Genomic DNA, 15,768 nt, shown 5'->3' on the forward strand with positions numbered 1-15,768 from the left:
TTCTTTGGATTCCTTTAAATAGCATTTCAGTAATTTTCTCTTGCTCAAATCACTTCACAGGCAGCCTTGGGTTTCCCTGGATGGTGCAGTGGTTAATTGCTGGACTACCAGCCCAAAGGCTGGTGGACCAGAGGCACCTGGGAAAAGGCCTAGGGATTTGTTTCAGAATGGCCAGTCTTGACAACCCTGTGGAGCAGTTATCTCTGCACACCTGGGCTCACCATCACTCCAAATGAACTCTAAGTTCAAATGATACCAAACAAAAGGTCGTTCTTATGCCATGCGTTCCCCTTCAGTCTTTCAACAGCTTTATGCTTAGCGCCTACATGTCCACGGAAGATACTGCCACTGGTCAGCTGGAGTGACTTCCTTCAGAGAACAAGACCTAGCAAAAATTCTCCAACCCTGAGGATCTTGCTCAGGGAAGACCTCCACCCTCTCACTATGGTCTCACCCCAAACTATCCTGTTTTAGGTTTAGTTGGGCAGTAGGGAGGAAGTGTCCCAAGATAGTCTTTTCAAAAGTCAAGTTATTTCTACAGTATTGCAGTTCTCGGGGAAGTATTCAGCTCCAACTTGTGATACAGGCTCACTGTGAAAGGTGGAAAACGTTGAAATTGAATTCAGATAAAATGTTTCGGAAATTTTATAGGAGATGCTGGACTGTAGTTGCTAGGCAACCTGACAGACTCTCAAGCGGGGACCAGCTCACCTCCCACACTTGACCCATCTCTCCAGTGGTGGGACGCAGAGTCCCTATTGGCCTCCATCTCCTCTCCCTGCTCTTCAATTGGTCGGAGAACCACTCACTCCCTTCCGGTTGGCTCTCGCCGTCTCGCGCCTCTCTGTCATTGGCAGGCGGCCTCTCTGGCCACTGCACGTCACTCTCTCACCCCACTTCCTTAGCCCTCCGACTTTGTCCCCGCCCCTTCCCCCACCCTTCCAGCCACGAGGGAAAACCCGAGACCGTCCCCACTTCTACTCTCCTTCCGATTGGTCGAAGCTAGACTGGGGGGCGGGCACAGCCGAACTATTCTGGCGATTGTGATTGGCTGCTGGTGTCACAGTCCCGCCTCCCACCGACTCCCGGCGGTGCCGGGGGGTCGGGTGAATCGGCGGCTATAAAGCTGGTAGCTGAGGGGAGGTGCCGCGTACTGTGGGTTCGCGGCTAGCTTCCTCTCCTTAACGCTCTCTCAGTCACGTTTGGGTGAGTGTCTCGCGTCGGGGAGGAGGGCTGGGCAGCCAAGGCGTCGCGGGCGGGGTGAGGGCCGGCGAAAGCGGTGTCCTTGACTAGGCCTGAAGGAGCTTGGGCTCCGGGGCAGAACGGAGATGTGGACGGCGGGGACGGGGCGCCGTCAGTGAGGCTCGTGGAGGTCCTCGCTGTCAAACGGTGGGGCCCGCCACGGTCAGTCTGAGCAAGGGGCCCAGGTCATTGGGATGGACCGGCGAGTCGGAAGCCGAGAGGCAAAACGGCCTTGGGGGTCGGGTGTTGGAGCGACGGGGTCAGCTCGGGAGGGTGCTGTGTCTGCCGTGAGGGGAGTCGGGGCGTCGTGGGCTTGGGGTGGGGGCACCAGGAGGGGAGAGCTGGGCTGCCCAGGCATTTCCTGCGTTCTGGCGGGTTAGGGCTGGACGCCGAAGGATGGGGACGGTCAGGCTTAGGTGGAGGCTTGCCGGTGGCCAGGGGGTGTGTCCTCAGGATGCCACCCAGGGAGAGTTGGTGGAGTGAAGGGAAGTGGTCCGTATGTTTTTCTCCCTTGCTCTGAAGTGCAAAAAGGCATCACAGCCGAGATTGAGACCTGTCTGCTGTGCGGCCCTTGGCCCTGTGCTTGCTTTAAATCTCACACAGTTCTCCATCCCACTTTCCACCTCCAGGTTTTTGATGTCCAGCCTTTTTTATAATAGGCTTCCACCGCGCCTCGCTCCTGATAATTAAACATCGGGCCAGGAACTTTCATGATGTGATATGGGCAAGCCCTCTAGAGCCCACAGGCACACAATGGGTTTAGAGTTCAGCCGATGGTGTCTGTCTTTAAAAACCCTTTCCCCAGCCCTAGGCAAAGATAGCGAAGGGATTATTCTACCACACCCTGCTGAGGGATTTGGGGAACCAGGTGACAGGCGATGAGAGAGGGACCCAGCTGCCCATGATGGCCTTTGGGCATCACTAGCTGCTATCACTGCCCCCTTCTCTTCAGTACACCCCCCTCGGCGCGCACGCCCAACTCCAGTGTTCTTGCTGCCCTGCTGCAGTAGGTCGAGGTGTTCTGGGCTGCTGCTTTAAAGAACTAACATGCTGGAGTGCAGCAAGAAAAGGACTGTCGAGATAAATGATGAACTTAACGGGAAATTGATTTTAGGCTTTCTTTGCCGAGTCTAGTCTAAGGAAGGCAGACAGAACGCCCTGATCATGTTTCTGTGCCAAATGCTCCCTTGGAGCATGAGATCTCTCAGGAGTTTTTGTTCTTTCTTTGATCAGACCGCTAGCAATTTTTATTTTTGTTGTTGAGAACATGATGAAACTTCAAAAAGTTCCTGGAAAAAATGGAATGAGAAGATCATGGGCTTTTTCCATGAACCTTTTGAAGCCCTCACTGTACATAGCAGGACCGACACCAATTCAGCAATTTCTACATGTACAATTTAGTGACATTGCTTACATTTAAGTTATGCCACCACCCTCGCCCTCCTTGTCTGAATTGTTCTCCCCCATTAACATTAAACTCACTGCCTCCTAAGTTTCCTGTCTACTCTTTTTTGAGTTGTCAATTTAATCTCATATGAATGGTTCATTTAAAAGTCTAATGTTCAAGCAGATATTTATTTAAGGTCTAAAGATTTCTTTTAAAAAAAGTACGTGATTTTTGTGTGACAAAGAAAAAGCATAGGGTGCTCACTTCAGCAGCACATATACTAAAATTGGAACGATACAGAGATTAGCATGGCCCCTGCGCAAGGATGACACGCAAATTCGTGAAGCGTTCCATATTTAAAAAAAAAAAAAAAGCAAAGGAATAGATGGGGGGAGGACCTTTATTTTCTGTCTAACCCTTGTCCATTTCTGTCCTAAATTTGTAATAGGCCCTTTATTTCTCTAGATCATTTATACTTTAATCAGTAGCCCCAGCTTTCAGAAGTGGCTCTCCATGAGGACAGTTGTATGAATATTATGTTTGGGGGCCTGCTTTTGATTTTCTAAATAAGAATTTCTCCAGGGTGCTTTGTCCATCATGCTTCTTTTAAGTGTGGAACTGATTTTGAGATTTTTTTTTTTAAACTTAGAATTTAAGTAGTTTTTCTCAGAGGAAATGCTCAACCCTCAGATATGGGTGTAATTTTTATTTCCTGGGTCCTTTGGGATTATTTGGAGCCCCGGTGATGCAGTGGGTTAAATATTAGGCTGCTTACCTCAAGTTTAGCAGTTCGAATCCAGGAGCTGTTTTGCAGAGAAAAAGATGTGGCTGTCTGCTTCTGTAGAGATTTGCAGTCTCAGAAACACTATGGAACAGCCCTACTTTGTTGTGTAGGGGGTGTCATGAGTCAGAATTGACTGATAGCAATGGAGTTATTCTTGTTGTTACTGTTTAGGAATATTTAAAACCTAGTTAGGGCTTCCATAATCCAGTGAAATTAGATGTTGGAAATGTGAATGGAAGATCATGATGGGTCATACAGCAGAATCTCTGAATATTTGTTTTATCTGGAAAGTTTTATAGTTTTCTATTGGGTGACCAAAATACAAAATGTCACATAGAAGGGTGTGATATTTTTTTATTTCTCAAGAAGGTAGTGCTATGGAATAAAAATGTTGAGAAACATTACCTAATTGGATGGGCGGGTGCCATGACTGGATGCTTAATAGTCTTTTCACCCTCACCCCAGGACTTGGCACATGGTTCTGTCTACTGAGTATAGTTAGAGCAAAAGAGAAGCCTCATCTTGTGGAGGAGGGTGTGTGTGTGCGCGCGCGCGTGTGCGCACACACGCACGCACGCACGCACGCAGGCTTTTCTGATCCCAGTTAGACACCTTACTTTTTCTGTTTCAGATTGGGGAATAATTGAGACCTACTATTTGAATAGCAATACAGAACCAATTTCCTTCAACCCCTGAACACTATTTGGTGCTGCAGCTCCTTTCTAAAGTGTTAACACAAAGAACATCTTCCTGGTGAGGGCTACTGAAATCTTTATTCTTAACAGAATCTGTCCCCTATTTTTTATAACCTAATTCTAAATTAAGCTCCTCACACAATGTCTACGACTGCAGTTGAGTGTCCTTTACTGAAAGATCCAACAAAAACAAAAAACAAAACCAAACTCACTGACTTCAAGTCGATGCCAGTTCATAGTGAATTGGGTAGAGATGGCTTCATCTTTCGCCCCAGGAACTACTGGTAAATTCTTCCAACTGCTAACCTTGCTGTTAGAGCACAACGCCAGGAGCCACTGTGCCATCAGAGTTCTTATGCCACTTTGCCAACAGGGAACCATGACTTAGTTGAGATCTGAACTAGTTTTCCATAAACATGAGCATATAAGACTTCGTTGTGAATGACATACCCTACTTTAGGAGTACTGGGCCTTGATTAGATAATTCACTTTTCTGTTTGCTTGGGAAGCTTCCTTAGAGCAGGATGTTGAGATAAGTATCTGATTGGCAGACACGGGGAAGGCCCGCAGTCATGTCTATACTTTTTATGTCTGGAATTAGACCAGACAGTATAGGTGTGGGCAGAGCTTTCTTAATGCTGGTTCTTGCTTGCGTACATGGGTAAGAAGAGGTTGTCAGCTCCTTCTCACTTTCCTGGATTTCTTATTTTTAACAGTGAAAAAGATCAGCAGGGAATTGCTTTTAGTTTTGTCATGTACCAAAATGTAGACTGGTTGAACTCCTCTGACTACTTGCTTGAATCAAGGCTTAAAGAGGGAGGCAAAAAGAGGAATTCAGAACACTGAATGATCCCCAGAAGAGCCCAGATTTACAAATACCGGAGACAGCATCCTTGCACAAATCTGATTGGCCTGAGGCAGGCTCACCTTTATTCCATTTGAATCTTGACCAGACTTGACGCCCTATTGTGTCTCAGGAGTTTCCAAATGGGCTTTCTGGTAACTGCTCAGAGGTTGCCAACTATTAAGTGCTTCCTAACACATGCTGCTTTCCTCTCTCAGGTGCTCAGAAACTTTGTATTAGAAACACACTTGAGTAGTATTAGTTTAGTGAAAATCAAGACCTTTCTTTGCAGATGAGAACAGAAAGAGACCTGTCACTGAAAGCTGAATCCTACTCTAAGTCTTCCTCAACATGGCAGTTATTTTCTGCCTTCATTTCCTTTCCTGGTCTCCCATCCCCCTTTCACCTAAGAACTTCTCTTCTCGATGATCAGATGGACTTTGATCATGTTGTCCTGTAGTAACATAGCAGACTTCTGTACATCTTTTTTCTTCTGCTCTTTTTCCCTCCCTCTTGTTGTTGCTCTGGTGTTCTCCCCCTCTTCCACTAATGCCCCTCTGCAATTTAAATAAAATTGAAGGAGAGGTGTACAATTGGCATTTCAGGGGAAATAGCGTCAAATATATATGCGTAGTTGAAACTTGGAGGACTTGTGCTTTCCCTTGGGAGAACTGTGGTTGCATTAGAAGGTATAATTTGCAGATTGCAAAGCATATTTTGAGATAATAAAGAACAATGTTATTTTTTCAAATTGCGTATACAGTGAACCCTCGCCACTTCGCGCTTCGACTAACGCGGCTTCATTCTATCGCGGTTTTTGCATAACAGCGCATGCTCTGTCATTACTGCCACTGGCTCATACTGTACACGCTTGATGCCATAAATAATATAATAAATAATAAATGATAATTGTAACGTCCAGAATGTTACTGTATTTTCCCTTTTTCGTTTAATAAATTGGGTAATATGAGTGTAATGGTGACTAAAGGGTGTTTTTTCATGTCCTCTATGCTCTAACTACGAAAATATTTGATTTACAAATAAGGAATCCTACTTCGCGGAATTTCATTTATCACGGTAGGGGCTAGAACCGATTAACCGCGATAAACGAGGGTTCACTGTATAATGTCATTAAAGGGAGGCATTTTGGGAATGTAATAGCCTTTTCCTTCACAGCTCAAGTTTTTAGAAAATGTTTTAAATTTTCTTTTTTGTGTGTGAGTTGGGAGGTTATTAAAGCAAAAGGAACTAAGGCTATGAAGAGTTCTAAATGAAATGACCTAATCATTTGTGGTCGCTATGAGTTGGGATAGACTCAATGGCAGTGAGTTTAATCATGAAAAGGAGTCCTTATATCGATGTTGAGGAAACATTGCACTGTTAAGGTCAGTGGTTCAAACCCACTAGCCCCTCCTTGGAAGATTAAAAAACGAGGCCATCTGCTCCCATTCAGTAAAGCCTGGGAAGCTTTCTACAGACTCCTGTGAGTCATAAGTCAGAATGTACTTGATGATAGTAGGTTTTTTTATTTTATTCATGTAAAAGAAGTAAAGAAATAAAAAACAAATCAAAACAAACACCCTCCTGCTGTCAAATTGATTCCAACTCAGATACTGATTCCAACACAGATGCTACAGTTTTCTCCCAAGGAGCGACTGCTGACCTTTTGCAGCCCAGTGCATTTCCCACTACACTTTGACCAGGCAAACCCGAGAGGGTGCCTTCTATAACCTTTACCAAATTTAGCACCTTTCCTTGCCTGATTAACTAGAGGAGATGGTGCATGTGTTAAACAAAGGTGCTATTGTCTCAGGCTCCGGTAATTAACCCTTCAAAACAGATGGACTGAAGAAAATGTGCCAAATTCACCTGCTTATTTTATTTCAACTTAATTAAATAAGATTTAATGCTCCTTTGTTTTGACATTGTAAATGCTTATCTATCTGACACACAATTTTTAAAGGTTAGAAAGCACAGGAAAGGTACTAATATTGAAAAATAAGATAATCAGATTAGATAAATCAAAATGACTTGGTCTTTCTAGAAAGAAACATTTTGTCCAGAAAAAAAAACCAAACAAGACTTAGGAGCCCTGGTGTAGTGGTTTACTCATTGGGCTGCTAACCACAGGTCCACAGTTCAAACCCATCAGTCTCTTTAGAGAGAAAGATGAGGCTTTCTGTTCCTGGGTAGATTAAGAATCCTTGGAAACCTCCAGGGGCAGTTGTGCTCTGCCTGATAGGCTCCCTACATTATCAGAATGGACTGGATGGCAGCGATTTTGGGTTTTTCTGGTTTATTAGTGCTTCATGTTATAATGAAACATTATTCTGGTACCATGCTTTTCCGTAAACACTACATGTACATTGTTGTTTTCCTATCAACTGTGCACATCCCCTAAGGTATTTTCCACAAGCATATCTTGCTAATGTGTATGCTTCCAAAAATACCTTAAGGGAAGGATGAGGCTGGCAAAATTCATGCGGATGTGTCCATTTTTTGTTTATTCATTTCTCTTAAAGTTGCACAGGGCAAGCGTACGCTCCCTGTTATAGATGAGGAAACAGACTCAGAAGCCTTGGCTGGCTAAAGCCCCAAGCTTTTAGATCAGTGTGTCTCAGCCTGTGGATCGCGACCCTTTTGGGGGTCAAATGACCTTTTCACAGGGGTCACCCGATTTATAACAGTAGCAAAATTAAAGTTATGAATTAGCAACAAAAATCATTTTATGAGTGGAGGGTCACCACAACATGAGGAACTGTATTAAAGGGACACAGCATTAGGAAGATTGAGAACCACTGTTTTAGGTGGAAAGAGTAGCCCCTTGACCCTTTTGGTCTTTTACTCCAGACCTTTGCTGTTTTGCCAGTGTGAGTCCCTCAGAATTGGTGAGATCTCAAATTTCACAAAGAAGACTGCAACATGCCCAGCCACATGCTTGCCTTAAAGTTTCTCCTTTGACTTGAGTATCGTGATTGAATCTGTAACACTATAAAAGCTAATAGAACAAGGAAATGCTTTATTTTTCACTTTGATTTAGGCATCTGATTTGAATTCCTGCGGTGATTTATGACTTTTGACAGACGTTCTTATTTGAAATTCCTAGTGCCTGCAGGCGGAAACAGAGAGAGACCTGGAGACTGCAGTTCTGTCCCCTTCTCACAGGTACACCATGCTGCTCTGCTGCTCTGTAGGGGTGCAGTGTGTGTGGCAGGGAGGAGGGCTGTTATTCTCAAGCTATTAACTGTTCTGATACATCGTACAGTTTTAAAACCCCTTTCAGGATCATGTCTTATCCTTTAAAAATCAATTAATGACAGAATGCTTCAGGCAACTGAGTGTCTTATTTTGTGTTTATTAGGGTAACATGCGTATAAACTTAAACAAAAATGTACTGTTTACTCAAAAGGAAGAAAGTGTAGATATACACGATGTGACCACATAAACTCATGAAAGTAACAGGTAAGCATATTCTTTGCAGGTAGAGATGAAGTGTCAGGTTTGCCTTGGGTCTTAGGTAGGTTCTTAATTTAGGTAAGACCTGTGTGCAGATAATGCTTTTAAAATTATTGCCTCAAAAGTTATGCATCTGGGTTATGAGTGACTGTTTAAATTATGTGAGTAGTTAACTGAAGGCACCCTAGTGATACAGTGAGATACAGATTGGGCTGCTGAGTGCAAGGTCAGCTGCTTCTATGGGAGAAAGAATGCTTTCTGCTTTCATAACGATCTACTGCCTAGGAAACCCACGGGGGCAGTTCTGCCGTGCCCTATAGGGTCGCTCACTATGGGTTAGAATCGAATCGATGGCAATGAATTTGGTGTTTTAATCAGTAAGCTATTGTTTTTTCAGTATTTCTCTTTCTTACACCCATACTTCCTATGACTCTGTTTTTCCTTTCTGCCTTTTTATTTCATTTACTTAACATTCAGCATTGACTATATGCCAAGCACTAGACTGGGTACCAGGGACCCAAGGATAAGCTTTGAAGGGGGGTTTAAATAGCATCTTGACAAAGATCACATACATGTTTTGGAAAAAGGTCTATTGGCCAGGGGATAGAAGGGGCTGAGGACCCTGGTCCAAGTTCCCCAATTTCTTTTTTCCTTTGTCTGCTTCCCTGACATTCGCAGATTTTAAAGGTCTTTGCGAAATGATATTGTCCCCCAGGGCTTCCCCATGACCAGTGAGTTAGTTAGTTTATTGTGCCAACCTGGCAGATAAACACATGTGGGGTTAATTGAAGGGTCTTGCCTTTCTAGTTCTCAGGTCTCTTGCTGTGTGGTGGTTGCACCAGGGTGCAGCTGCTTTAGCAGTACCTGATTCAGCTTGCAAGGCTGACTTCCTACAAGACATCCCCAAGGAGAAGGCACATGGACCTACCCCGATGCAACCCTGGGTGCTGGAGCAGCCTTGTGGAGACCCCTACCAGTGCTGAGATGCTTATACATTCGCTGACTCGGCTTTCCTTCTGCAGTTGGCATCTTTGTGTCTGTTTTGTGAGATGGAGGAGGACTTTGTGGATTGGTGTCGGACATATGGGTTAATGTTGGACTTGTGGGCTTGGGCAGCAGTAGGTTATGATGTTTTCTTGATGCGCACTTAACCTTTATATAAAACTCTCTCTTACACATGAGTTTCTGTGGATTTGTTTCTCTAAAGTACCCAGACTAGCACAGCCAGCTTTGATGACTAGAAACTTTCCACCAGAGACGGTGAGCCATCACTGTAGGGAGAAAAGCTCTAGTGCTTTTGTTGGAAGATATCTTTGCAGTGTTTACAGAGTTGTGGGGCAAAAGTGGACCTTCTGCCCACTGCCATTAAAAAGAATGGTGTTAAAAAAACACTTACTGTTTTTGCTACATCTATGTAAAAAACTCACCACCAGCAAGTCAGTTCCAACTCATAGCAACCCTATTTCCATTCATTGTGTTTGTTTCTCACTAAAGCTTAGATTCAAAATTTTTTTTATTGCTAATACAATATTCTGGAAAACAGTGAGAATCCCTCCTTATTGCTGTAGATTACAAAACATGCAGGTTATTATTTTAGCTGTCTGAATTTTAAAAACTATATCCTACTTAGAAAAATGTTGTGATATTTAGAGTAGTGAATTATCCAAAATAACCCATGCAGTATGTTTTATTTGTTGTTGTTGTTCTAACTTATATCTTGTCTATCAGAGAATTTAGAGAAGGTCAAAGCACACATGTAATAAGATACAAGCAAAGATTACAGGCCAGAAATTATGTCAACCTCTTCTGTTCTTTGAAATGCCCTAGAAGCAATTATTTCCATGCATTAATTTTCCTTAATCACACTCCTTGATTTCAACCAAAGTACAAGTTGCCCTCACTGTCTGAAAGGAGAATATTCCTATGAAATGTTTCACAAACTCAAATGCTGTAAAATGAAGAAACAATTACCATTAATTTATATAGCCCCTAATTTCTTTTTTGTAGAAATCTTTTTAAAACAAAAATATCAAAATGTGAAATTCATGTTTTTCAGCATACCCTCCACCTAGGTCTATATCATTTATATATATTTTTAATCATATCACAATATTTCTATTTTCTCAAGAACTTACTATTTTATTTTACTTCCTTATCCAGCTAAATGCAATTATCTAGTGCTTTCTAGCTTATTTCTTTTAAACTTTCATTATTAATTGAAGGTTTACAGAGATCATCAGTTTTACCAACAATCCATACAGACATATCTTGCTTCAACTCATCCCTTGAAATCCCCTAAATGTACCATCGCTTATTCTACTTCCTTTCTCTATTTTCTTGCCTCCATCTCTCCTCCATTCCTATCCTCTGAATTTTGTCCTTGGGCAAATGATGTCTTTTTAATTAATATCAATGGTTGGTTGGTTATTCTAACATGAGGGGAGTTCCGTTCCAGCCCTGAAGGGTGAGTAAGGGCCATAGTCTTGAGGGTTCCTACCAGTCTCTAGCCAACCAGTCTCTTATGATCTGAGTTCTTTCTCACATTTTTCTCTCTCATTGTATTCAAGACCTTCTAATGTGATCCTTCCCATCACTCGTCTTTCCTCTGTACTTTATAGATGGCCACTCATGAGCTTTTTAATGATAGGGTTAGACAATATAAAAATTTTCCCCATACCAAGGCTTATTAGCAAGCAGGCAGAGAACAGAGCCAACACTTAAGTTCCGTGATTCATTTTCAGTTTGATGTGTTTGGGTGATTTATTAACATTTCCTTTTTCTTTTCCTCAAATAAAACCCTCTGAGAGATTTTTTAGTAATCGCATTATACCTGATTTCATAAGTACCATAAATACAAAGAACTAATCAAAGCTACTTCAACTGTGATAGATAATTACTAATTTTTAATTGATGTCTTGCATTATGGCTTTTAGAGAGAGTTGTACAGCATTACAAGGGTGTTTTAATATTTAGCCAGTTTTGCCCCTTGACTCTCTTAACAGTCTTCACTGAATTTAGTAATGAGCAAATCTATTATTAGCTTTTTTATACCTTTAGAAAGATTATTCGTACACAAATCCACTGTACTTCAGTGACAGTGGTTAAATGCTTGTAACCAGCAGGTTGATAGTTTGAACTCGGCAGCTGCTCTGTAGGAGAAAGACGGGATAGTCTGCTTCCATAGACTGCAGCCTAAGTAACCCTGTCGGACACATCCACTGTGTCCTGTACTGTTGCTGTGAGTTGGACTTACAGCTGCTGGCTTGGTTTCTTAGCATGTGACAAAGTGAAGGGTAGCCTTGTGGGGAGGCTGGGAAAGTGGTTTAATCTACTGGAATGACTTATGGGGTAATGTATGGAGATAACAAGTTTATGAGTAGATGATGATAAACTTGAGGTGTTCTGCCTGGTTTCAGAGTGAAGTTATAGGAGGTATATGTTGGCAGGTCAAGTGCCTTCAATTCACAAAGTCTGTCGTCTTTCATTTTAGTATATTTGAGATGTAGAAAGGGAGTTTATAGTTGAAGGGAACAGGAGGGTCAGAGTCTTCGCTATACCCTCTCAGCTGCAGGGCTTTCGCTAGAATAAAATTGCTTTTCCTGAATTGGGTACAGGACTGAGCTGAGTAATTTAGAGGTTATGGTTTGTACTATCCAGTCAGTTCCAACTCCTAGCAATTCAGATACAGCTGCTGCCTTATAGGGCTTCCTCGGCTGACCTCCCTATGAGAGCTGAGGGCCAGGTCTTTTCTCCCGTGGAGGGGCTGGTCGGCTGACTCAAGCTGGTGGCTTAGGAGGCCGGGCTTAGACATCGCCATCGCATCAGCAGGGCTCCTTGTTGGAAACATGATTGTGTTGTGTCCAGCCGTTCTTTTGCCCAGTGCGGAGTTGAGTGTAGCAATGCATATACTATGCTTGCGGACATGGAGCATACGAGTTTAACACATTTTGTTGTGTCACTCTTGCACATTTATTAAAAAGGAAAATAAAAGTTAAGACATTGCTTAACTTTCCATATTTGGAGTGTGGTTCTCCTGAATTATTGTTATTTTTGTAAAAAACAATTTATTGGCTTATACTTCACCTATTATACAACTTTATCATTCAGTCATATTAAGAAGAGGTGTGCAATCATACTACAATCGATTTCGGAATATTTTCTTCGTGTTTTTGTTGTTGTTAGCTCCCCATTTCCCCCCATACTCTCCTGCCATGTCCCTAGGTAATTGTTAATTCAGGTACTGACTCTATAGATTTAACTAGCATGGATTTCATACAGAAAATCATAAAAAACAGAAGTAGGAAGCAAACCCCTCAAACCAATAACAATGGCTAGATAAAACAGAAAAACCTCAGTCGAAAAGAAAGCAGAAAATATTTAAAACAGAAACAAGATTAAAATGGGTCAAACGGGAGATTTGATGATGAGGTAGTACATTTAACCTAACTTCCTATGCCGTCATTGACTTTACAGTGCTCTCTGTCTGATAGCAGGTCTATTCACATCCCTTGACTGTGGTCAGTGGGGTTTCACGGGAGGCTTAATCCATGCAGGACTCCTGCAAATGGGTTGTGGGCTTCCGCTGTCATCCATAACTGTCTGCAAACTTGTGTTCATAGTTTACGCTCTGATACATTGTCTCTTGAATTTGGCTTTTATGATTTATAATTTTGGGATCACACACAGACTGGTGTGCATCCTCCATGTAAAGTTAGTGGATCTCTCACATAGATGGTTGCTTTTTTGAAGACAAGCCTGTAAGACCCCAGACATTAGTCTTTCTGATAGCTACCACATTTTGCTATTGCACCCATATCTTCAGTGATCTCTCCATAAGGGCAAGTCTTAAGCAGGACTGTGTCATAAGAATGAATCATCTTAAATTGGGGCTAGAATTAAGTGCAAACCTAAAATCCATCTCCTGAATTAGTTTTAATTCAGAGTTGTGCGGTCTGTAGTTTTCCACATACCATGTGGTGATAAGACATTCTTGTTATGAGTCCATAATAAAAGAATGAGAAGGTGTGGGTGCTGGTCTTTGGATTTACAGTTTTGTTAACCAGCCCAGTTTGATTCCTGCTGAAGGAGTTGCCACCTTCCATTCCAGTTTTTAGACCATTTTGATGTTTGCATGTATGATTGATTAATTAAAATAGGAATCCTGATTTCATCAGTGACCTGGTGGCCCACTGGACACATGCTCAGCTGCAAGCTGCAAGTTTGCAGTTTTAACCCACCGGCCACTCCGCAGGAGGAAGCTGTGGCAGTCAACTTCTGTGAAGATACATAGCCTTAGAAACTGTGGGGGACAGTGCTCCTTTGTCTTATTGGGTCATATGAAAGTGTTTCGGGCACTGAATAAAACAGTGTGATGAGAATGGAGAGAAGGTTATTGTAGTAAATAGTTGCAGATGAGGGAAGATTGGATAATAATACTTATTATTTTCCTTGATTATTAACTTTAGCATAATTCCCTGTGTTGGCTTTTTAGTGCCAGGTGTATAAACCAGAGTTATGTAATTTTTTAAGAGTTCCTTAGAGGATGAGGGAGATGGGAAACCCTCACTGGGAAAATGCACATAGGTGTTGAGTGATGTGACAGGGGCAAGGGCAGCTTGTCTGAGCATGTCTGTCTTCTCAGGGGTGTTTCTGTGACAGAAGGCATCTGTGTTTGCCTGGAAGAGTAGAACAGAGTGAGAGAGGCTCTTCTGGTGAGGCAGGCAAGCCCCAAAACAATTGAGGCTAGAAATCTGGGAGTTATCCTAAACTCTTATCTTCCTCTCCTAATATTCATGCAGACAGTTCCTGTCAGGGTTTTGGCTTCTTACGTGTTAGCTGAAGCTATTCCTTCTTTATCCCTCATGTTGCAACTGCTTTGATTTATGACCTTTGTCTTATCTGGACTCCCATACCAAGCTTCCCAGTTGGTGTGCATGCCTTTGGGTCTTTCTCTTTCAAATGCGTTCTCCCACCCTGCACAGACAGTGACTGTAAGATGGCTTTCAGACTTTTGGGACGTAAGAAACATTTTATTAAACGGATTAGAACAGATACTATACTTGATCTTAGCCAAAAGGCTGGGAAGTGATTTTTTTTTTAAATAATAATTTTATTGGGGGCTCTTACAACTCTTGTTACAATCCATACATCAATTATATCTGACGTATTCGCACATAATTCCATCGTTTTTTCTAGATGTTTACTTTCCATTGAGCCCTTGGGATCAGCTCCTCTTTTTCCCATCCCTCCTCCCTGCCCCCCACCCTGGTGGTCCCCTGATAGATTGTAGATTGTTAATTATTCTCAAATCTCACACCAACCGTTGTCTCCCTTCCCCTCTGGTTTCTGTTGTTCTTCCCCCTATGTGGGGGAGTGTGGTTATGTGCCATACATTGCAGTCGGTGCCCCCCTCCCTCTCCACCTTACCCTCACTTCCCCCTACCCTTTTGTTATCTCTATTAAGGAAAACATTTTATATTGCAACCCAGTATATGTGTGACTAGGTGGCACAAAGGTTTCATGAAAAATTATTTTTTTATTACTTAATTTATTTTAAAAATCATTTTACCTGGAGCTCTTACAGATATTATAACAATCCATAAATCAGTTATATCAAGCGAACTTGTACATCTGTTGCCATCATCATTTTAAAGACATTATCTTTCTACTTGAGCCCTTTGATATCCCATCCTCATCCCCCCCACCCTCCCGCCCTCGTGAACCCTTAGAAAATGATATCTTATTATTTTTTCATATCTTACACCATCCACTGTATCCCTTCACCCACATTTCTGTTATTAGTCACCTTGTGTGTGTGGGGGGGTGTTATACATCCATCATTGCTATCAGTCCCTGTACCTTTCTAGTAACACTACTCCTCTTATTCCTGTTACTGTTTCTGAGGGGTTTATCTGTCCTGGACATGTTGAAAGCACTTATCTTTATGACCGTACATATTCTGGTCTAACAGGATTTGTGAGATAGAACTGGCGTCATGATAATGGGGAAGCATTAAAGAACTCGGGGCTTGTATGTTTTGTTGGTGCCATATGGCACCCTGGATGAATCATCCTTTCCATATGACAATTGTGAGGGAGTGTACAGTTGTCTCCAGTTGGGCTCTAGGTCTTCACTCTGACCCCGTACCTTCACATCAATATAATTGTTTGTTTTTTGATCTTCAGATACCTGATCCTGTTAACACCTCGTGATCACACAGGCTGTATGCCTCCTATGTGGCTTTGTTGCTTCCCTGCTGGATGGCCGCTTGTTTAACTTAAAGCAGTGATTCTCAGCCTTCCTGATGTTGCGACTCATTAATATAATTCCTTATGTTGTGATAACCCCCTCCAACCATAAA

The 15,768-nt window shown here is 42.4% G+C and overlaps 1 non-coding gene and 1 pseudogene across 1 annotated transcript; one reads left to right on the forward strand and one right to left on the reverse strand.

Moving 5' to 3' along the window:
- Positions 1–2,885: 2,885 nt before the first annotated feature.
- Positions 2,886–2,989, forward strand: LOC115873823. The gene has a single exon (XR_004048608.1). It is a non-coding gene; the product is annotated as a U6 spliceosomal RNA (small nuclear RNA).
- Positions 2,990–14,398: 11,409 nt separating this feature from the next.
- On the reverse strand, positions 14,399–14,497 carry LOC115873805 (annotated as a pseudogene).
- Positions 14,498–15,768: the final 1,271 nt, after the last annotated feature.

This window comes from Echinops telfairi, unplaced genomic scaffold, assembly GCF_000313985.2.
Source record: "Echinops telfairi isolate 266 unplaced genomic scaffold, ASM31398v2 ScPeMD7_7469;HRSCAF=8507_1, whole genome shotgun sequence".
Lineage (NCBI taxonomy): Eukaryota > Metazoa > Chordata > Mammalia > Afrosoricida > Tenrecidae > Echinops > Echinops telfairi.